This window comes from Dermacentor albipictus, chromosome 9 (genome assembly GCF_038994185.2).
Source record: "Dermacentor albipictus isolate Rhodes 1998 colony chromosome 9, USDA_Dalb.pri_finalv2, whole genome shotgun sequence".
NCBI classification, from domain to species: Eukaryota; Metazoa; Arthropoda; class Arachnida; order Ixodida; family Ixodidae; genus Dermacentor; species Dermacentor albipictus.
Window position 1 is genome coordinate 86,618,255 of NC_091829.1, and position 23,274 is coordinate 86,641,528.

Below are 23,274 nucleotides of genomic sequence, written 5' to 3' on the forward strand. Positions count from 1 at the left end.
CGACCAAGCAAATCTTTTTGTCTGATTAGTCGGAACCAAGATTAATTCCGTCAACTCCCAAGGAGTCTCCCACAGGGAACTCTGGCGAGTTCATCATTCAGTTAACACGTGAATCATGGATGATAGGTACATTTCTCTGCGCCTTGTTGTAGTCTCGAGCATCTTTGCGACGCCTTTTATGACAGCATTTACCTTTCTAAATTTGCGAGTACTCACAGTCTTCAAAGCAGCGTTATTAGTCTCAGTGGCCATGCGCCGATCATGGATAATGGTGGCGTTTATGACGCAGTATGGTAATGACAATCAAGAGTTGCGCATAGTAACTTTCATCGAATATTCAATGTGGACAGTCTTCTGCGTGCGCTGTCTTTAGCAGGTTATCACTTTCCTTGTAATGGCGAACAGACAAAAAAACAAATAGAACAGAGCCATACCAGGATGTCCGCCAGCGCGCCTTCCTTATGGTAGGCTTCTTCGAGGAAAGCTTCGGTCACAGGTACAGGACAGTTGCTCCAGAAGACATCATTCAGGTAGTAAAGGAAGCACGAAAGAGTCACGGTGAATTCGGTGAGGCTGAGGCTCCTGCTAGCACCTTCCGCGAGCACCTTCAAGTCGTCATAGGGGAGCTGCAAACCCCTGAGGTTGACTCTGACCAGCTTGATGTTGGAAGCGACAGCTGACACCAGTGCTCCCTCCAGATTCCGAAGCACCGTGCTTGGCCAAAGCAAACACGCGGGACGCAGGAATATGTCTACCTCAGTGAGCGCGGTAGAGCCCCTTATATATGCTGCCAAGGCGGAATATTCATTGCGTTGGCAGCTGAAGCATTCAACCCACAACGAAGTTATCTGATCGCAGCCACTGAGAACACGTAAAGATGGGATTATTGAGCGCGGGAAGTAGGCGATTGGAATCTCAGCATTGATGGTTGCATTGCAGATTTGCGGGCATTGCTGCAGCTGCCTTGTGTTGTCGTGCGCGCATTGTCCCTTGACGACAACGCGGTCATCGAGTCCCCGCTCCCGGATAGTTTTGGAGACTCTGTCGAGTCTGTCGATGCAGGGCAAAGTGTTGACGACCACCGTCTTGAGTGCCTTGTTGTCCGCAACTGCGCGGAAGAAGGTGTGACACTCTGCTTCTCCAAACGTCCCCATGTCGATGCAGAGATGGTGGAGTGTCGAGCTCGGTTTCTGCAGGGCTTGGCACAAGGACTCCATGCACTTCTCGGCTTGGGGATCCGGAAGCTGGCGATTTAAATACCACGATAATCCGTAACATTCGCATAGCGTCGAAGGTAGCCTCAGCCGCCGTATTGTGGCACTCCGTGTGATGACTTCGGTGAAGAGGCTGACCGTACTCATGCTGGAAAAACATGTGAAGAAAAAAAAGGTCTGTTTGGAAATTATGCCTCAAGTGAAAAGCTTTTTAGAGCTGCAATGCATTCTAGTGCAATAAAAAGAAATCGACGTTTCTGACGGTGTAGAAGATAATTTATGTTTTAAGAAATAAGGACCACTACAGGGTGTCTACAAACCGGAAAAACCGGGAATTCTTAGGGAATTTGAATAGTCTAGAAATACTATGGGAAAACTCAGGGCATTTGTGCTTTTATCAGGAAAAATTAGCTGCAACTTTATTTAAGGGAAAGAAAGACGTTTAATGGGGCTCCAGTAGCAGAGGAGTCGCAACGAATCGTCACTGACGCCGTGTTCTCGGCACAGGGTATTGCCAGAGCAGTTAATGACCGATTTTGCAGACGCCCAATGTTAAGAACATGCCCCAGAATTCGCACGGTTTTACGGCACCACCACGTACTACATTATAGTCAATGTATGTTGCCCTGACTGCAGGTCTGAAATGGCGTTAATCAAAGCAACCACCGCCGCCATTTTGATCATTTCGCAGCCTCGAACCGGCACTCTCGCACGCAGACCACCGCGGCAACGTTAGGCTTTGGTGCTTCTATGTTAATCTTAAGCTTTAGATTAAGCTTCTTGCGTGCGGTGCTGTGTTTTTCATTGAAAGAATTGGCCGCTGTCAGCAATGGCACCGACTCGACCTTTGTAATCCTAGCGGTTGGCTTCGAAGCTCGCAGAGCACAGTGCATTGCTTAATGCTCATTGTTACGTGGTGAAGGATAACAAGCGTCGGAAGGGGCAATTGTCACGGGGCAGAGTATGTATTCCTTAATTATACACGCGGGCGCGCACCCCCGTCTCCTTTCACAGTATGAGCGCTGATATATCGAATAAGTGTGCTGGCAGGACTTAAGAGGTTTTTCAGACGTGCCTGTGGCAATTTAAGCCCTTAACTGCAACTAAACACATGCATTCATTCTTTTATGACTGCCCGATTTTTCGGATATTTTTGCGGCCCCTATCCGAAAAATCGGACGTTGACTGTACAACTGCGCAAGAGTGTGCTTCAAGTGATCCATGGGGTGAACGCGTGACAGAAGGAGGATGAGGACAGAAAAGTCCAACGCACTAAGGAATTAACGGGAAAGGAAGCGTGCCGCCGCACCTCTGAAGGACCTTGAGCTCAAAAAACAGAGTGTTGGCTGAAGCCGAGATGCAGACGTCCCTCATTCAAACCAGAGTAAACTCCTTAAAGCAGGGAAAGCCAACACTGCGATATTGTGTACGGCCTGAGAATATGTCAGGACAGTTGAGGTTGACATTCCAGCTGCTCAGAGACAACCTTAGTTCTGACAAAGTTCAGGCCTCTCACCGATGCGCTTGCTATCAGTTGATAGAAATAGCTCATATTCAAAAATAGTTACTTAGGCATGCGTCTCCTGTTCATTCGTATTTGAAAATGTTCCACTCAATTTGGAAAGGGCTTTACGATTTGTTTCGGTGTGCCCTGTTTTTAAATAATATAGATATTACTCCTTATTATTCAAACTGCATTAAGCCATTTTTCTGTTTCAACATGCTTACTAGAGAGTGACAGCATCGAGCAAAATGGTGTCAGCCTGTCTTGATATAAAGCAACGTTCTGGCTCAAAAGGTAATTTCGCAAAGGTGCTCAGGGATAACCTGGAAAACTCAGGGAATTGGGAAATCTCAAATTCTTAGACACCCTGCACATTATATTACAAAGGATCCACAAGATCTTGACAACAATCTCGTCAATAAAACGGCGTAAATGAAAAAAGAAATCATAATCATATACATGAAGTCACATTGAAATCAGGGGCTGAGGTTCCGGCACAAAATTCAACCACAACCAAGTTTAACCTTTGCTCTGGTGGTGCTCATCATTTCCCCTCGCAATTAGTAGCGATGATTTGAAAACGAGAGGTAATCATACTCACTTAAATAGCGCTTTCGTGTCCATTTCAGAGCGAGTTCAATTTCAAATAATGACCACTCACTGCTGTCTTCTAGAGTGACGAATACAACTGGAGCTTGGATACACGACATAAATGGCAATCATAACGAATGACACTAGGAAGTTCAAGGAAATAACTAAACTCGCAATGACGTAAAACGCCTTAATAAACACGTAATTTCCAATCGTACTTCCACTTGAAGGAAATATATAACATGTCCCCCTTCATTTCAAGCCTTGAAGAGCGATTTGATTTAAAAATTCTTTATTTAATAAACTGCATCTGCGTGGCAAATATTCAATTAAAAATTTGTTCGCTGAATTATCCACAATTCTAAAGCTCGCTACAGCGCTTTAAATACAAGAATATAGGCATTCCGTTAAGTTCTGTCCGTTCAATTACATTTGACACTAAGTATGACGCTTCAAATTTTCTTATATGACAAGTTGCGCATTACATGGCGAAGCAGCCAAAGTCCCGTAATACGTGCTGCGAGGTGCCCTCTTGCTGTGCCGCCGGTTCGTAATGCAATTCTAAGCTGTACTTACAATACTTCGCTGCTAGTGACGATGTCTGCGTAGAGTTCCTGAAGGCTATGCATCTTGCAGATTGCATCGACGATTTCGCTCAGGGGCAACCCTCTGTAGTCAAACATGCTCGATTTGAGAGTCAGCTTGCGGAGCGCGCAGTCTTCTTTGACGAGGTATCTGGCGAAGAGCGCATTGGAGGCTTCGTCGCGGTAGCCGAACACGCGTTCTGAGACACCCAGCTCAGTGATGCTCTTGTTTTCAGTGAGCTGCCGGATCAGCCAACACGCTTGATTACCGGCCATGTGGACCTCTGACATGTCGAGTGCTATCAGGTGATCCATGCCTAAGCCGAGTGACCTTCCAGGCATGTCAACGTTGCCTCCCCATTCCTCCTCGAATTCGTTGACATTCAAGGCGACATTTCCACGCTGTGGGATAGGATTGAGCATTTCGAGCAAGATACCGTCGTCGTGAGGTGATGATAGAAATGTAGGGCAGAAGGCAATGCTTTTCAAAAAGCGATTGCGATTTATCGCTGAACGCATCAAAGCGCGACCCATCCAAATGACCTTGAATTTTATCGCTGTGATGCAACGATGCTCCGCGAGAAGATGCTCGGCGAGATTCAGTGCCCTTGCTTCCCGCGAGACTTGCTCCGGACCGTATGTAGTGTACCCGCAACGGCATGCCGCGCCACACGCGATTAGGACGGCGCCTCTGCTCTTTCCTCGCCCATCTTCCCCAAGCTCTAGGCAAGCTGCTAGAAGGACCTTGTTCAAATCACGACGGTGTTTCATTAAGCTGCAGCTGGCACCATCCTTCTTGGTACACGGAATGTTCAGCCCATTCCAGTCGGTGTTGAACCTGTGGGGTGCACGTTTGGTGACGACAGATTGTGACGATTCAGACATGCTTCACCGCCCACTTGTATGGCGAAATGCTGTGCTGCCCCCTGAACGCAGTCCGTCGGTCGTCTCACGTAGAACCTGCGCATAGAAGAAGAAAAAAATATGGTTGCCGAAAAGATTTAGTCACTAAACTGTTGCTTCACAATTCAAGATGACCAGCGCGTTTCGCTCAAGGAAGTTACTTCCGTTGTATAGCATGTTTTGACCACGAAGAGAAAAGATATCCCTAACCCGGGGCCATTAACCTAAAAGGCTAGAAATGCTGCGAAGATTGGGTTATTTTACTACTCGCCTATGTAATGAACAATTTGTGTCACGCCGCCAAATCCATGGCGGGCGCCCTGACGTTCGAAGTACGCCAAGCCGCCCACAAAGATTGAAAAAATGTCGCAGTTTCGACCGAAAGGCGAAGCACCGATGATAGCAAATTAGTGGATAGCTGTACGAAGTAAGGACAGTAGTTTTAGCAACCGTGTATAAGCTTTAAACATTCACTTAATAACGAAAATAACAATGATAGAATATGTAAGCCTGACTCAACGAGGACGTAGAAAGAAGCAGACACCCAGAGACAGCTCAATCTTTGTGTGTCGACTGCTTTCTACGTCGTTGTTCAGTCGCGTTTGCCCATTCTATCACGGAGTGAAACCAACAAGCCCGCCAACGTGATTTATCTAAATTAACAAGCACTGGGCCAGGCACAGACACGTAAACATAAACACGTCTGGCTCGATGAGCGCGAAACCTCGCTGTCAAAATACTGGAGTGAGGAATTGCGGCAGCAGCAAGTGAATTGACCTTCGTGCATCAGTCGCTTCAGCGCTAACGAAACGTTGAAAGCACAGCGCATACCAAGCTACCGGCACTCTGCGCACTCTGCAAACATCGCAGGTCGATTTCAAGACCCACGAGCGCCGGGAACGCGTCCCTACGGCGTCCGTCATGGGCGGCAGCTACGGAGCCCGCCATTCGCGTGCCCATCGCCCTAGTAGACACCACAGTTGTCTCCACTCTATGGAGCGGCGAGGGAGGAGGACATCGAGGCACCGTAGCAGCCGCCGGAGAACGCTCTCTGACCCCCGTGCTTCGCGCGCGTCAGGAGAGGGCACGCTTCCGGCTCGCGTTCCTCGCTGGCGCACGCGAGGTGCTAGATTGAACCGTGTTCGCCGGCTCAGCCTCGCACGCTTTCACTCGCACATACAGCATACACAGCACGCGGCGACGGTTTCATCGCTCTTGGGCTTTATACGGAAGTGTCCATATAATTGCTATCGCAAAAGAACGTCTAAAAGTCCACAACCACGAAAAAACGTTGCCCTTGGTTCCCACATTCTCGATCGCCTCCTTCCCAACGGCACGCTCGACGGCCTCAAGTTTGCGTGGAATTGCCAGTGCTGCCTCCCTTCGGAGAACAAGACGCTTCGTGTGCTCCATATTTCCATATTAGTAGAGCTAGAGGGAAATCTGGCGCTGCGATTGTTGAACCATCACGCGAATGATGGGAAGTACAGGATACGGATGTGCATTCTGCAGACTGGCGAACTAGTCTACAAGTATTTTTTGGCAGTTTTGGTTTCGCTGAGCGCAATTGCTATAAGCTGCAATATGACAGTGCAATGCAGAGCTCTCTCCCTTTGTTATGTTGCTGCAAGTGGCGATAGCGCACTGGGCCAGCGGCTGGGACGCTGTTTGTGTCGCGGTGTCGTGTCGAATACCTGACGACAAAGCGACGGTAGCGTAACTATTGAAATAACATATTTTGATCGATTGGACCTTGGTTTCTTAACTGTGTTAGGTTGGCGCTGTAGCGTTAGGTTCTTTATGAAACTTCAGAATAGGAAAAAGAAGGCACTGCTGATAGACGACATTCTAGTGGGTTGACAATCAAATTTTTTTAAGGGCCTAATTATGCATTGCTCATTTATGTGCTCATTGAAATGCGTGTTTTAGGACTTTGAGAACACAAACTTACTTGTGGTAGGAAAGGTAGCCGCTTCCAGGCTGTTGTCTAGTGTTGCAAAATGGGTAAGTGCAAATATTACGCCACGCCATAACGCTTCGGAAGCGGTGCGTAAATATAATATAAAATGAAGCCACAGCGCCCTAGTTAGCACTACAGCAGATGTGCTTAAATTCTTGAAGACGTGACAATCGTGACAGCCGACGCAGCCTCGTGACAGCCGACGCAATCGTGACAGCCGAGGCAGTCTTACGATAGAGCGAGAGAGTTCGCAAGTGTCTGTCGTCTGCGAGAAAAATGTCGCGTTGGCAGCGAGCAGGCGTTGTAGCAGACGACACTTGTAGCATTCCTCTCAAGGACACAACACTTTCTCACAATGCACCATTTTTATTTCCATAAATGCTTTATGAGTATTTTTATACAAGTACATGAACGGTTGTTATTGCTGTTCTAAAAATAAACAAATAATTATTCTCTGGCGTTAAATCGCGAACAGAATCGCAGAAGAATGCATACCCTGGTGTGCCCTGGTAATAAACCATAGTAACGCGTGCTTCAATCTCAAAGTCATACAAATTTTATGTAACGCATGGTAGATTATATAATATACTGTAGAAGTAAGATTAGATTTTGCGCTATAATATTGACATAGCTTCGTTTACTGCGCCGCAGGCAAATTCCACTAGTCTAAAGACAGAAGTAGATCTGAAGCCTGTACTTCCCATCATTCCCATGTAGCTTGAGGCAACGCTCACGGGAGACCCCGCAGACACTAGCGCCACATTTAGCGCCACATTTAGCAGACACGCTAAGAGTCGCTAATGTTACACGGCCACGCAAGAAGTTTTATTCTACGCAATTAGCCCCATGCTCTCTGGCAGGTGCGAGTCGCCAGTGCCTGAGCGATCGGTGGCAGCCATCTTTTATTCCTTTCGGAACCTGGCAGCCTGCGGCTCTTCAGAATAAAATTCAGTTTTGTTTGGCATAATAAAGCATCTTTATCGCGTAGACATGTCACCTTGGTGCGTGCGTTTTTGCGGTTTTGTGACGTCGCGTGACAGGCAGCTGAAGTGGTTGCAGCCCGAAAACTTTTGACCAATAGCCGAGGGCTAATGGCGAAAAGGGGTTGAATCAGAAATAACTAATGACTCAGAAGGGTTTGAGTCGAGCTAGTCAGAACTGTTTTTCTTTTGTTCGACAAAATCATGTATAATCAGTTTGTACAGGTCATATCAGATATGGAGCTATCACGGTTTACGTGTCGTCGCGTGACAGTCAGGTTAAGCGGGGGTGGTCCAAAAAAGTTTTGACAAATCGCGGAGGGCTGATTGAAGAATTGGAATAGAAACGTTTGGAATAGTTTTATGTTATAGCGCCCAAGGCCTCCACAGTATGCCAAAGAGAAATTTCTGGCCCCCCCTGCACATCGCCTGTCGGTCACGCGACGTCACAAAACCGCGATAGCTTCCCATCTGATATGACGAGCGGGAGCTCATTATGCACGATTGCACCAAACGAAAGAAAAATCGTCATTTCTCATTCGACGCCATTTCGCCCTTAGCACTTTGCTATTGGGCAAATGCTCTCGCGCAGCGCCCACTTCGCCTGTCCGCCACGCAACGCCATAAAACCACGAAAACTGACCGCGTTAAAGAAGTATTAATATGCGCAACAAAACTGAATGTGTTTTATGATTAGCCGAAGACTGCATAGTTCCGAAAGGGATAGAAGATGGCTGCTCGCCAAGCGCTCAGGCAATAGCTACTCGCATCTGTCCGAGAGCGTGGATTTATTTCCGTATAGTAAATCTTTTTGGCTGATAGTATAACATTAACGAGCCTTTCGGCACGTGTACGGCATCGCACTGCCAACCCTTCACTGCGTGTCCGTTTTAGCGGCATTCCTAACCTATAGTCCAATCCTAGCCTTCCACCGCGATTTTCAACCAGCCACCGCAATCTAAGTAAGGGGAAGCGGACCAATTGCGGACGCCAGCACCAGCGCCCTTATACGGTTATCTATATTCACTGCGCTGGCTCAGCCCCATGGAAACCCTCTCTACTGGAGCGTACTTCTCGCTTCTTGTCAGCCAATAAGGTAAGAAAAACCCCTCAATGCAGGCAATGTTGTTCGTTTCGAAGGCAAACAAAAGTGCCCTCCTAAATGCAAACGTTTGATTGGCTTTTTCAGACAACGCTGCAGGTCACCGCCTGCTGCTTGCGACGTTGGTTACGTAGATTTGACGTCAGGAGATTCGTATAAAAGCACATTAGAATAGTTTTACGTTATACGACCCAAGGTGTCCAACATGCCTAAGCAAGTACGAGCTCGTGTATCGGCCTGCGTGTCGGTATGCGTGTTTTTGCGTGTTACTTTCATATTGGGTTATTTCAGTATAACTATGCAGCGCTCAAAAAGACTCCAGCGTAGTTAATCTGGTTGCAACACCTTCTATTCTTGGCTGAAATCGCTCTTTTTGGTCAGAGGATAAAAGTAGCGTTTGCATTTCCTGGAAATTTCAAAGCTGCGCACTTTGCATGCGGTATACTGGTTGATGTCTTTGTTTAATGCCGCGGCTTTTCGCGTGTGTTCTTCGTTTCTCTTCCCATATCTGAATGGTGCCGACTCCACGAAAGCAGCATTTAGGAGAATGAATATTTACTAACCGACTAATTAAAGTGCTCGGCGTGAGCTTGTTTCGGGTACTCGAACAATAAAGCACGCACGGCGAGTCACTGTACTTATAATGTCGTCGTATGCTTGCTTCTAAATGACACAGACATGTTTGATGGAATTATTGCTCGTCATTTTTACAGGCAGTTGTGATTCTCCTAACATTTAAATATTTTGCCTTCCCGATTGTTCACTTACTCCGTATATGCCATCAAATGCTGCGCCATATTCAGCAGTTAAGCGTAATAAATCAATAAATCGTGACATAGAATACCCCGATGCAATGCCGTTTCTTTGGAGTTTATAAAGCCTACAAACATAGTGGAATAACGCATGTCATATTCATCAGCTTCATTGATTTTCTTGCGATATGGCAAGACACCCCGGTGCTTAGATTTGGGCGCACGTTAACGAACCCCCGGGGGGCCCAAATTATTCCGGAGTCCCCCACTACGGCGTGCCTCATAATCAGATCGCGGTTTTGGCACGCAAAACCCCATCATTTAAATTGATTTCATTTCCTTGAAAGTATGTTGTTCTGGCTAAACAATTGAAGAGTCATTAGGCAGGTGTCCATTATCGGGCCCTCCTCCAGAAAAAGTGTATTTCACTTTCACAAACGGAATGTAGAATTCCTATATGTATTTTTTTCTAGTGCGTTAAAATTGTACTGAAATAATACACGCCGAGAAAAGCTAAACGCATTGTTTATTTCATTCGTAGAAGCACTTTTTCTTTTGTTCATACACTAGTTCCGCTGAAATCTCTCTTGCTTACATCTCGATGCTGCTGGCCGAAGGACGTGTATTCGCAACTACTGCCGCTGTTAAATTGTATAAAGTGTCATACGGCGCACCAATAACAATTGTGGTACTACGGGTGTTGAAAAAAAAGGAAATAAACGACGGTCCTTTTCTTTTTGATCTAAGCATGGCGCCGTAGAACTTGAACCCAATTCAATGCCGACAGCCTTAGTTGTTTGCTTGAAGAGACCTTTAACACAGTCAACTTTGTCCTCGACGTGCAAAACGTGACAAGAGAGCCATTCTTGAATCGTTAGAACCAACACGATGGTACAGGGTAGTTCAGACAATGTACGACTGCATGCCATTCAGCTCATCACCCATCTGGGCCGCATTCTGTTTTCATACATGTACGGCAAGGAATGTGGAACGCAACAGCGCTGTATTAAATCGAAGCTTTTTTTTGCATCTTGATCTTTTCTACTGCTACTGCTGCGCTGCCTTGCGCGCAGCGTTGAAGGTGGGGGGGGGGGGAGGGGAGGAGAGAGCTGGAGGCAAGATAGGCGACTTCAACAACGCTTCGGCGAAGCGGATCCACAATGCCCTGTGGACGCCGTAATTAGGCGTGACTTCCCCCCACCCTGCAGTAGCATTGCAGGGGCTGCCACGCTTGCCTCCCTGTTCACACGTGACAGCAACGACTGCTCAGGGAGGAGGTAGGGAAGGGGTACAACCGAATCAGTCCGACGCAGTCAAGAAACGGGTGATTCTTGGTCAAGAAACGAGTGAAATTTCTGGCGCTCATGGCAGTTCATGTAACGTAACACGATGGCAAGAAAATGCCCCACGAAAAGCCTTTGCAAATGAGCAATGCTTTCTTCAGCTGTCTTCAGTAAAGGAGTGAGTGAATGTAGGACATGCCACTCTGTGTTCTGTGCCCAGAGAACTCAAACTGAGCATTGCAAAACGTTCCTTCATAAGACTCAACACAGACGACTTAGTCCGCGGCAATGTCGGCTGTACTAAGCTACATAGGAAATAACGAGAATGACTACCCACAAAGCCTGTTACTCGAGAGCTTCCCGGTGCATCTGCGGGTGTCGTCGCAAAGACCAACGCAAAACACGCTAGGCTGCGCCAGCCTGCAATACGACCGACGTGCGTTCCCATACCGAGGCGCAATGTGACCGTAAGGTCGTACATGCACGGTAACGTTACTTGCGAGAGGGTCAGCTTTCCCATCTTACAAGCCAATGCAATGACCATGCACGAATCCCAGGTTATGCACGACTAGGTTAAGAGGCAGCCTCTGCGGCTCGTGTACGTCGCACTATCGCGTGCCACCGCTGTTGAAGGCCTCTACCTAACAAATCGAAACAATGATTTTTCATTTCGGCATCGCAGTGGTACTGCTGATAGAACTCTGTGTGACGAGGTGGTTCTGCTAAACAAGCGGGAATTTAGGACTTGAGCACACGATCGACAGGCTCCAACGAGCCGCAATAAACTGACACGTCTCAATCGTGTCCTCAATGTTCAGACTACACGCCCCATACATTGGAGTGAATTGCGCAATGCCGCAAGCAGACATGGTCGCCTTGTCGGAGACTTGTAGTGCCGAGCAGCAACCGACTTCAAACGGGTGTGCTACTGAAAGTGACAGTCTTACAGCAGTGCTGGAGTGGCCACTTACAAGAACCAAATGGCCGCCCGTCTGTCTATTTGATCGAGAATGCTGTCCTGACCACCGGATTGCGAAGCCAGGTACGCAGTGGTTGACGGTGGTGCTGAGGCATGCATTCTGCAGCTCAAGTGTGGAGACGTCGACGTTGCACGGGCCGCTGTTAACATTGGCCTCTCGGTGACGCAAAAAGAAATCAAACGCTTTCTTGCGCTCGACTTCGTTCAATATGCACCCGGGGCATTGAACCCTGGTTGCAAATACGACGCCGACGGTGTTCATCGCAAGTTCACCGTTGATTTACGGAAACGGGAAAACCGCTGGCTGCCAACGCTTACGCAAGAGGTGTCTCGTGTGCGCCTCGGGAGATGCGATTACAACGTACCGTTACCAATATGTTGCAACAGAAATGCTTGTCGGTCTTGTTGGTGCTTGCTAAAAGACTCGTTTTTTGCCTCAAGGGGTCGCAGCCCAAATTATATCACTGGGAACTGCTGACCGTGTTGTCTTTGTGTGTCTTCGTTTTGTGTGTTTTCTCATAGGGCAAAAAACATGTCTTTTAACAACATTACCAATTTATTGAGGCATATCCTTCTAAAACGAAGCACAGTAGTTTTCTTGGGTGAAATAATCATGCCCGTGCTTTTGAAAAAAAGATAACTAATTAGCGTTAGTCGAGCTTGTAGATTTTGCTTAACGGCTGCAGGACTCGAGTCAGATACCCATATGCACAAGTCGTTTGCATATAGCCAATCATTCAAGGTAACAGGCAAGAGATTCCAGCTCGTGCTAGTCTCAGCGTCTGATAATTGTGCGACAAGCTTTAGGTATTATCATGCGTAGACGGCTATCATGGATAATATCACAGCACTAAGGCACGGAAGCGTAAAGTCTAGGCTCATCAACTTGGAATGACGGATCGACTTTTACTCGAAACATAGTTAAAACTTAAAGAAAAGAAAGAAAGGACAAAAAAAATGTTGGAGATCCCACGAACTGTGGGATTCAATGTAAGCGAAGGATTCTGTGCTGGATGCTTTGATATGAGATAATTAGCGGTGATATTGGTGGTTAAAGCCTAATTACTTCAACGTTTAATCTCAGACGAGAATGACGAGTTGATACTAAACGTTATCTTGCGGGCACCACTGCTTTTTGTCTGCGTAGTACACAGAGCATACAATGGGAGGTGTTTGCTTGAGGCGTTGTTGTGCGCCATATTTCGTCACCTCTGAGAGGGTTCAGCATAGTCATTGCCTCGCATAGCACATCGCGTGGTGGCAGAAGTATTAAACATAAATTGGATTGTGGGGCTGGAACGTGTCAAAGCCACAATTGGATTATGAGGCACGTCGTAGTGGCGGACTGCGGGTTACTTTTCACACCGTGAGGTTCGTTAACGTGTCCGATATCTAAGCGCACGGGCGTTTTCTATTTCGCCTCTGTCGAAATGCGGCTCCCTCGCTTGGGATCAAATACACGACCTCTAGTAATGCCATAGCCGCAAAGCTACCGCGGCGGGCACAGCAATGTCGATTTGACGATCGACCGCTTTTGTGTTGTCGCCTGGACCCTGCGGTGCGCTTTAATTAATGTGGCGCTGCTTCTGCCCGTGCTGGGTAGTTTCTCTGCTTGAAATATTTTTATTTTATTTTTGATAAATAGCAGGAACGTACTGTATCGTACGTACCTTGACCCTAATGTTATCCAGTTGGTATAGTAGTAATGTTTGCTTGCCTTCTCTCCGAACTCCCCCCTCCGCCTACCTCACTTGTATCAGAACTACCTGTTCTCCTCCTTACAGTTCTATCTACGTCCCCTGTGGACTCGCACCTTAGTAGAAAGGGAAGCGCTGCAGTTTCTACAATGCTTCTGAGGGCAGAACGTGGCAATGGCAAGGGAGCACCACAGGCGATTTTGCTCATTCGACGTGGTGGGGTGAAAACTAGTTTTTAGTGTCGCCTTTCATCTCCGGCTCGCCCCTGTCACCTATTGCCATATTCGCAACTCCAGCAATTCATGCGACACCTAGCGGCAGTAGGGAGAAACGAAATACAGAGGTCCAGTCGCCGTGTGTGCCGTGGAGGCTGCTGTCGCGGACGGAAGAATGAAGCTGCTAGCAAAGAAAAAGCGAACGGCCAAGCAGTTCTGCTGTGTTCCTCGGTGCGTGCCAGCGAGATGGAAGGACCGCGATATTTCCGTTCACGCACTTCCCTCCGAGTGGAAAGGCTGAAGCCGCAGAACCAGGTGGATCGCTAACCTCCGCATCGGCAAGGCTGTGACGCTTACAGTGACTGTTTGCTCACGGCATTTTGCACGGGATAATTTCTCCTTACCAGGTGAGACACTATTGTGAACTTGTGAACTCGACCCTAATGCATGACCATTGTGCGTGGCCATTATACATGTCACTGTGTCACCTTATGTAAACACGTTTCGCATTGCGGGCACTGGCGATTGGGATATGCATTATTTGCTGCATATGTTAGCCGCAACGCGAAATTCGAGCACAGGTTCGAGACCTGTCACAGCGGTTTCTCCGAGGAACGTCTCTTCTGCACTTGTTAACCACATTGGCTGTAATTAGAGCTCATGTTCGACGCTTCACAGCGGTTTCTGCGAGCAACGTCACCTCTGCGCTCGTTGGCTACACCCGGCTGTAACTCGGGAGGCTTTTGATGCCCAGCACGTCTCGCGCAACTTATACGGGCGTCGGAGATTCAAATGTTTACGAATGATGTACTAGCAAGTTCGGGAAGTGTTGAGTGTAAACGTGCCACGTATGTGGCATGCTAAAGCGGAATAAATATCATGCGTGGTGCGGATGAACTTGCAGCACAGGCGCACTGCACGCGGGCACTTCCCAGCGCGACTGATTACGAATTTGCCACTTGCACTTGAGAATCTCCGACGTGCTCAAGAGTGGCCATATGACACTGGTATTTCGCACCGACGGCGAGCCTATCGCGTTCATTGCAGAAGTTTGCCACTTACGCGACAGCCACATGTCAATTTTACACGCGTTTGCTAGTTTCGAGGAAAATTTACGGCGTCCGCCGTCTACTGACGTGTCGCATATGTATGTGCAGTATTAGTACCTAAGCTAGCTTTATCTGTGTTATTAAATCATCCCCAACTCAGTGGCATAACTACTCCGGTCATGTGGTGGTGTTTGCACCTGTGTACTTTGTGTTATGAGCAGCTTTCAACTACGTTTTGCAGATGCTACATTCGGTGTACATCGTTGCATAGCCTTGCACACTCAAACCGTGCTTCATTTCCTTGCAAATGCTTTTTTATAAATATTGTGGCTTTGTTTCTGAGGTAAAAAGAAAAAAAATTCTGGGTGCAGCCCATATTGAGGCACAACAAAGCATAAACAATTCATTTATTTTTTCAGATGTAGCATGTCAAAGACAGCGGCTGAAAAAAATGCAATACCAACTGAAAACCTGCCAAGGACGTCATGTTATGATGAGAACAAGGATGCTCATATGAAAGAGCTTTCACTGGCAAGACTTCGCTGACGTGTGTATCGGTCAGCCAGAGTAAGTTAATTTGACTACATGGTGCAGCACTTATATGCTTATGGTACATACACCATGTCTCAAAGCATGCAATAGATGTCAACACCTTTTAATGCATTACAGAATGAATCAAGCAAAGAAACTGTTGCCTCCCCATTAGAAGCAAAGGTGTTGCCCCATGCACCTGTCAGCACGACCACCATGGTAAATTGGCTGCCTGCAACTTGTGCACACATTGCTTCACCACTAATTCCTTGGGATTAAACTCTGACATTGCAGGACGATCTCCCATCCCCTGACCGCAACAGCATGGACCAAATAAGTGACAAAGGAAATATGGTAATTTCTTTTTGTATATGTATGTGTTGTGGTAGCTGTCTTTACCTAGACGGTGGCATGCTTTCTGGATTTACATCGTAAAAGCATTGTAGCACGTGGTGTGTGATGGGTGCACATTAATTGCAACTTGTGCACACATTGCTTAACCACTGGTTTCTTGAACTGAACTCTATCTGACATTGCAGGACGATTTCCCATCCCCTAACAGCTTTGACCAAAGCCTTGCAAACACCATAAGGGACAAGGACATAGCAAATATGGCAATTTATTTTTTCTATATATTTGTGATGTGGTAGCTGTCTTTACTTAGCCGGCAGCATGTTTTCTGGATTAATTCGTGAAAGGATTGTGGTGTGTGATGGGTGCAAATTAACTGATGCAAAAAGCTTGGCTTTCCTACTTCCAACATTGAATTTAATACACTGACGTGCATTATTGGAATGACAAAAAGAAGCTGCATTTCGCGTCAGATATGTCAGACATTACAACTCTTGCTTTTGTTTTGTGACAGGAATGTGCTTGCCAACCTGGCCTCCAGACATTAATGGCAGAGTACTCAAGAGAAGAAAAAGACGTGGCAAATTTCCTACTAGAAATGGCTTCACGGACAAGGCTTACAGAAAGCAAGGCTGCCCAAGTGACATCGGGTACTTTTCCACAGAAGTTTGTGAACACGATAAATAGTAGCGACGTAAATACATTCACAGGCCTGCCATCATTCGATGTTCTGAATGCTCGTGTGACGTGCTACACAAAAATTCATCCACTTTCAGGACGGCACCAGTTATGTGTAAAAACAATTGCATTGACATTGGTGAAATTGAAGCATATTTCCACTGCATTCTTGAGTCACCTTTTTAACTGTTCTCTAACTACATGTAGCAACATAATTGCAGAGACTGCTCAGTTGATGTGTGAAATTTTAAAAGTAACTGTGGCTGTGCCACCAAAAGATGAATTCCAGTGGCGCGTTTGCATATTCGGCATTAGGTGATTCACCTGAAGTCGTGCCATGGCTGGCGATATTGCAAGTAGCCTGTATTGCATAGAGGCATTTGTGCGTGTGACCTTGGCTCCATCAAAGCGTGGCGGCCTTGAGAGTAAGTGCAGTCTTCTGTTTGGAAATCCAGCATTTTTTATGCCACTCAGCCACTTCATACTTTTCAGACACGGTCGTTGCCATGTGATCTACATGCTGCACTTGTTTGCATTGGCCAAACCTGCAGACTTCAACTTCAACACACTTTTTGTAAATTAGCAATGCACATTCTTTTGCAACTTGTATTCTTCATTGAAGTGCTGATTTACACTACGCATTCTGATGCAAGTTTTCATCTTATGGTATTCCGAGATATTTGCAGTTCACTTATGATCTGTGTGCATAGAGTTGTGGTTATTCTTCAATGGCGGTTTGTTGTCCCTTTCCTTACTTGTATTTTTTCACAAAATAAACCACATGCACTCAATATTTTGTTCACTGTACTTGCCTCATACGTTTTACTCAAGCCCATTTTTGTTGCACTTTTTAGCATATGAGGGTATATCTGGCCAAACAGAACATGAGAAGTAACATGGAACAGTGTCAAACCTGCATACGATGAGTATTTAAAAAGTTTGGCCACCAGAGTTGAGTACTCTGAAAGAATGGTTTGATTCAAATGACCCCAGCTGGTATATGTACCATAATTTATGCTTCTTCCCAGCTTGTTGAATACAGTGCAAATGGCTGTCCTGGGAAGCATAACTAAACCACTGGTAATACAACATGGGGAGACACTTGTGCAGACTTAACATCAGTGAATGATAATTATTGACCTCCAGAGAGCATATAGAGCTGTCCTTACTATCAACATATCAATAAATGGAAAGTAAGTGACATAAAAGTTTAACACGCACTTAAAGCACTTAACAAACACTTAAAGGGGCACTGAAACACTTCCGACTGATCATAGTTACCTCACTACAAAAGGACACCGCCTGCTGCAAAAATTTTTCGAATCATTGAACTGTAAGCGGAATTAGTAGTTATTGCACTGATGCATTGCTTTCTCCTTTCGCCTCAGCTAGTGTGCTGGAAGCTACACGGTGCATGGCAAGGTAGCAAGGTCCTGGTCAAGTTTTTTTTTTTTTACACATTGCTACTTGTGGTTCAGGCATGTGTGGCACTCTCTAAACGCGAGATGGACGCCTGGAGCTACATCACTTACAGAGACCAATAAATACACACGGCTGTCTGATCGTCCTGCGAACAGAGCTTGTGGTGGTCGTGGTATCTATATCATGCGGCATGCCAGTTTCAGGGCCCCTTTAAGAAGGGCACTAACAAAGACAACAAAAGTTGGTTTCATGAGTTCTGCCTGAGTCGCCACTGATATCACGCAGTTGCTCGAGCACAAATTGTGAAACAATAGCGTATGAGCCATAGGAAACGAACAGTCATGTCGGCAAAAAAAAGAAAAAAAGCAGGATATGTATTGTGATAGGTAACCCCAAGCGCCACAGCACAAGGTGAAGCTAAGTTGCAGTTCGGCACATAATAGGATCTCTTCTGCTTACAACGGTGCACGCACATGAACATTCCACTTTACTACGATCTTTGCACTATGAACAGCATTGAAACGCAATGTAGAGACGAAACGTTAAAGGGACTGACAACTACACCAAATGTTCCAGGATAAGGTGCCAGGAGAAACAGCCGAGATGTGCTTGCACTTTTGCGACAATCCAGCAGTGCACGAACACTTTGCCTCCACGATCGATGGGTCCCGGAATGCGTCGGCGATTCTCACCACAATCTCGTGCGGGTCCGCTGTCACGCCGGAGGTTTGCACACACGCGCGACCACTTCTACTTAATTACTCTTTATACCACTGGTGCCGACTAAAATGAGGTGCTCGACGTCCACTACCCGTTCTCCCCCCACAAAACAGCGCGAATTAACATCGCAGTGCAACAAACTTAATGTTTTCACCAAGGAAAGCGTACGCGGGGACCTCCGTAAAGCCGCCATACTGCACAGTGTAGCCAGACCGGGTCAGGCTCCGCAGCGCCCCCTAATGTTGATTTGAGTTGCCAATATGCACGTGCTGTGCCACCCCCCTCCCCCTGAAGCGAATATGGCCGACCGAGTTGCAAAAATCTTTCGCGGTCGCCATCTTGACCCATGGAAAATCATAGGTGAAGACGGCCGCCCCGTCGGCGTTGCAATGTCGCGAGTAATGGCTTCTGCAATCGCCTTAGCTGCGCGGCATGAGCAACTCGTAAGAGCGCCACAGCAAGGTGAAATATTGGAATCGAAATGGCGTGCCAAAGCCATTAGAGAGACTACTGAGGGGTCAATAGCAATGGTATGCAGGCATAGACACTGTCCATTACACCCATCATTTGAAGCGAAGATTGCTTGCGTCACCGTAGGGAGTGGATTTTTATAGTGCAGGATGGCTGCTTTTGCAGGTCCTGATTACCTGCATTCGTAATGAACTTTTTCAAGCAGCTCTCGTGAGACGTAAATTAGCGGCATAGACGGTGCCAAACAAAATCCCGTATAGCTACAGACGACGTGCCGTCAGTCTATACTGTCAACTGCGAGCAAACGCCTTGATAGAACTTTTAGCAGTATAGTAAACTAAAAGCAGGAGCAAGGTCAGTGCTAAAATTGCAAATCTTTTTGCAAATCTTTTTTTCATTTATCCTGTTGTTCTCACAAATAATCGAATTCTCAAGTAAAGGTATACCTCCGTGTGATTATCTGAGATATCAAAGTGTGGAGGGGGATGCCGACATGTATAGTAAAGTATTTCTGAACGCGTCCACTATATAAGGTGCCCAACGCAACTGAAATATGTCTTTATATGTATGACAGCAAATATAGGAAAAGAATCTGCCCCCTTTCTATAGCAGTTCTGCAGCAACTACAACTGCATCCATCTGTTCCCATCCAACTTTATGCAAGTTGTGCTGAAGTATGTCAGCGTTATCGAAGCTTTGCCCCTCTCTCAGCATATATTAGGACAAAATCGCCGCAATGAAAATGCCGTTTTCAAAGTCGTAGGCAGCAGCTGCGCCTGACCCTGGCACAGGGTAATCGCGACCTCGTGAAATAGTGTTAACGTTATTTTACATCCGCCTCATTGACATCAACCGCTGAGGACAAGAAGCGACCGCTTATCCATTACAGACTCGTGTTTTCAGTGGTCGTTGCTGAAATGTTGTGCATGCAGTCATGTTTGGTTTAAGCACGCAAGATCTGGCATACAGCGCTACAGTTTTACCTTACTACGTTAAGGAACAACGGCGTTCGACCTACTGTCGGCCGTTTCGGTTCGTCAACGTTTAATCTCTCTCTGTCAACAACCAAAAAAGAAGCAAAGGACAAGTATCGAGTTGTTATTAAGAAGGTAAACCACTTATGCTGACGACTAGCTCCGTCATTTTCCAAACATTTTTCCACGCTTGTTGCGCGAGCGCTCCAAAAAACGTTGTGAAAGATACGTTCAACCCAAAATTTGTTGCCATAATATAAGGCATCGACAAAACACGTACTCTTTGACTCACCTTATACAGTGCCGGGATGCTTTGAGTTGTGGTCTCGCAAGCTGCACGTGGCGTCGGTGCTGATAGGCGATGCGACGCTCAAATAACATCCACGCACTTCACTCCAGGCAAGTCAGAACGAAATGACACAGAGTGACTCTTCTTTTGGCCTCGTGCGGTCAGACTAGCTGCTCCTACTGAGTCGACCGTGAATGTGGATGAGCGAGACTAAATTGCTTGCAAAAGAGAGAGGCACCACTTGCGGAAGCTTTCAGCAAGAACTTCTGGTGGTGTATCGCAAGTGCACAACTAGCGCTATCAGTGCCCTGCCTGGTCTTTCACACACTTTCCTTTTCGTTAACTCTTGTCCAGTAGAACCACTGATAACCTTCAAAAGATAAGACAGAGTGTGAAGCGCCTGCCTACATCGAGAGAACGGGCGCTCCATCCAACCTCCCCACCCAGTTTTTCTGAAGTGGTTATCTTAGTGCGGGCAAAGTAACACGAAACTGCCGAACCATTTACGTGGGTCGCACTGAGTAGCCCTGAGGAACAGGGCACCGCGACTATAGTGTGCCATTCTAGCGCACTCTAACCACGACGAATCCACTGGCAGCCTTCAGAATTCCACAAATCTGCTGACCCTTTCCGAGGAGCCCGGTTTTATGTAGCCTCCTGCTTCGACGAAAGAAGAAAGCGCCGCGGCTGACGTCGGCACCACTCGGGCTCGATCCTGTCGACAATGGGACGTCCAAAGGAATTTTAGGCAGAACAGGCCAATTGTTCGAGAGAGTCGTCACCAGTCACTCCGCTTCGTCCCCTTCAAGGACCCGTCTCTTTCATGGCGCGACGGCGCATGCGCCCTGCACTAACGGATTAGTCGAGAAACGTTTTGGAAGGGTCGCGCGCGTGGCCACGCGCAGGAAAGTCTCCCGAAAAAAAAAAAAGCGCTTGGACGCGCGCTCCAGCAAACACTCGTGCCATGTACCGCGTTGAAACTCTACTGGTAGCTCGACGTCGGGGTGGTGCCAAGAGCATGCCTAGCGTAAGACCGGACCTCCAGATTAAAAAAGAAAGCGGCCAGGCCATCGTCCGTGTTGCCTGGTCGCTGGCTAATTTAACGAAAAATCCGTGCGTTACACTTGGGCGACATTTAGGAGGAAGCTTTAGCTCGGGTGCTCCTATCTAAATACGTGTAAAAGGAGAATTCGTTTTTCTAGGCAACCACTGCACCAAATTTGACGAGGTTTGCTGTATTTAAAAGAAAAGCTTAAAATCTAGTGACTGTTGGTTTCGAATTTTCGATTTAGGTCATCAATGTTTTATAAAAATTTGGGAAATATCGCAAATTTTCAGTTTAGAACTCAGTTTCAGTTTAGAACTCCGTAATTCAGCAAGAAAACATGATATCGCAATTCTGTGAATTGTACCTGATAGCACATCTAAAGCGGACACAACTGATATGTTACACATGAACCTCAAAAAATGGGGAAATGTGTAATTACAACTTTTGCAAAACCCTCGTAAACAACGCAACAAATTCACGTAAGATGTAAGCTGACATAACAAATTTGTCCGCTTTGAATGGTCTAATGGATGCCGTTTACAGAATCGCGATATGTATTTTTATGCAGAGCTATTAGTTTGTAAACTTCGTGCTTCTATTTTTTTCAAACGTCTGAATTTTTGAAAATCCTTTTAACGAAATTCAAGCCCTAAATCAAGATTCCACTTCCAACAGCCACTAGAATTTAACCTTTTCTCTCAAATGCAACAAATTTCATTAAAATTGGTCCAGGGGTTATCTCAGAAAAAACGTTTTTGCGTTTTTACATGTATTTGAATAGGACGCGTCGGAGTTGGGCCCGAGCTAAAGCTTCCTCTTAAGTACGTCACGTTGCTGACGAAGTCTTTTTGCAGCGTCGGTCCTCACTTGCTGGTGGTGGCAGCGCGTTCCTGACTGGACGTACACGTAAGGCGCGGCAACAGTGGGTCGATACGAGACCGACAAGACGCTAACTCCAATGATTGAAAGACTATTGTGCGCCACTGAAACATTTTATCATACCAGGTCGACAACAACGCAACCGACGAGCGCGAGTTGTACTGCGGCAGGCTTTCTTGCCGAAGGCACCGGTAAAATCAGCGTGCCGACCATCGTTCGACCGAACCACGCGCGATTGGCCGTCGAACCGACAACACAATAGTGACAGCCTCTTCGCTTGTATATATAGTTAGTCGTGCTCAAAATGAGTCAAGCACGCCTACCAAGTTGAAATGCACAAGCGTTAACCCTCTCAAGCCGTGCCCACAAAGTTTGAGCCAATGTCAATCCTGCGTAGCGAAGCTTGACTTGGCTCTGTCGAGTTTGTGAACTCACTACCGCAGACCTGAACTGAAATGTAAGCATTTAGGTCGACCGAAACAGCTTTTATAGTTCAATTCCGGACTTGGCGATTTGAAATCAGCTACACTTCACTTCGCACGGCGCGTAGACAATAAGCGGTAAGCGGTGACACAGCGCTGTGCCGACATCTGTACGTCACCGTAGCTGTAGGCTGTCGGCCGCATTCGCTACGTATATGGGTGGGCCTGTACGTGTTGCTTTGCCGACACATTACTCAATTTCAGAGATGCACTGTTTGCCTCTGCATCGTCTAGCGGCAAACAAGAGACGGTGTATTTGGTATGCAGCAGCTTAAACAACCGCCTCGCTCATTTATACCAACGCCATGTGAGCGATGGCATCCGCGCGTTTTCGTGATAGCACTGATGAGCCTACAAATGAGCACTGATGCGGGCAAAGTTTTCTCTAAGAATGGTCTATGGCACGCTAAAACTGTAAGTATGATGGAGTTAAAGAAAAGCGAGAATGAGTTAACAGCCCGTAATATATGCATCTGGATCACAGTTGCCGTTGTTTAAGTGGTTCGGCGGCTCATATTGACTCGTCTCATTGTGTAACAACATGGCACATATGCGCAGATATGCATGTTTTCCTACATTTTCACACCATTTCATATCAGCGATGGACCTTATCCAC

The 23,274-nt window shown here is 46.7% G+C and overlaps 2 long non-coding RNA genes across 4 annotated transcripts in view; both read left to right on the forward strand.

The window, feature by feature from the left end:
- Positions 1 to 23,274, forward strand: part of LOC139049473 (uncharacterized) — a 408,997-nt gene that overhangs the window by 332,196 nt on the left and 53,527 nt on the right. The window lies entirely within an intron of this gene.
- Positions 13,840 to 17,164, forward strand: LOC139049468 (uncharacterized). 3 transcript variants are annotated; one of them, XR_011508329.1, is made up of 3 exons: positions 13,840 to 14,171; positions 15,233 to 15,698; positions 16,210 to 17,164. It is a non-coding gene; the product is annotated as an uncharacterized lncRNA (long non-coding RNA). The 3 variants fall into 3 exon arrangements; XR_011508328.1 differs by having other exon boundaries at positions 15,233 to 15,380; positions 15,483 to 17,164; XR_011508327.1 differs by having other exon boundaries at positions 15,233 to 17,164.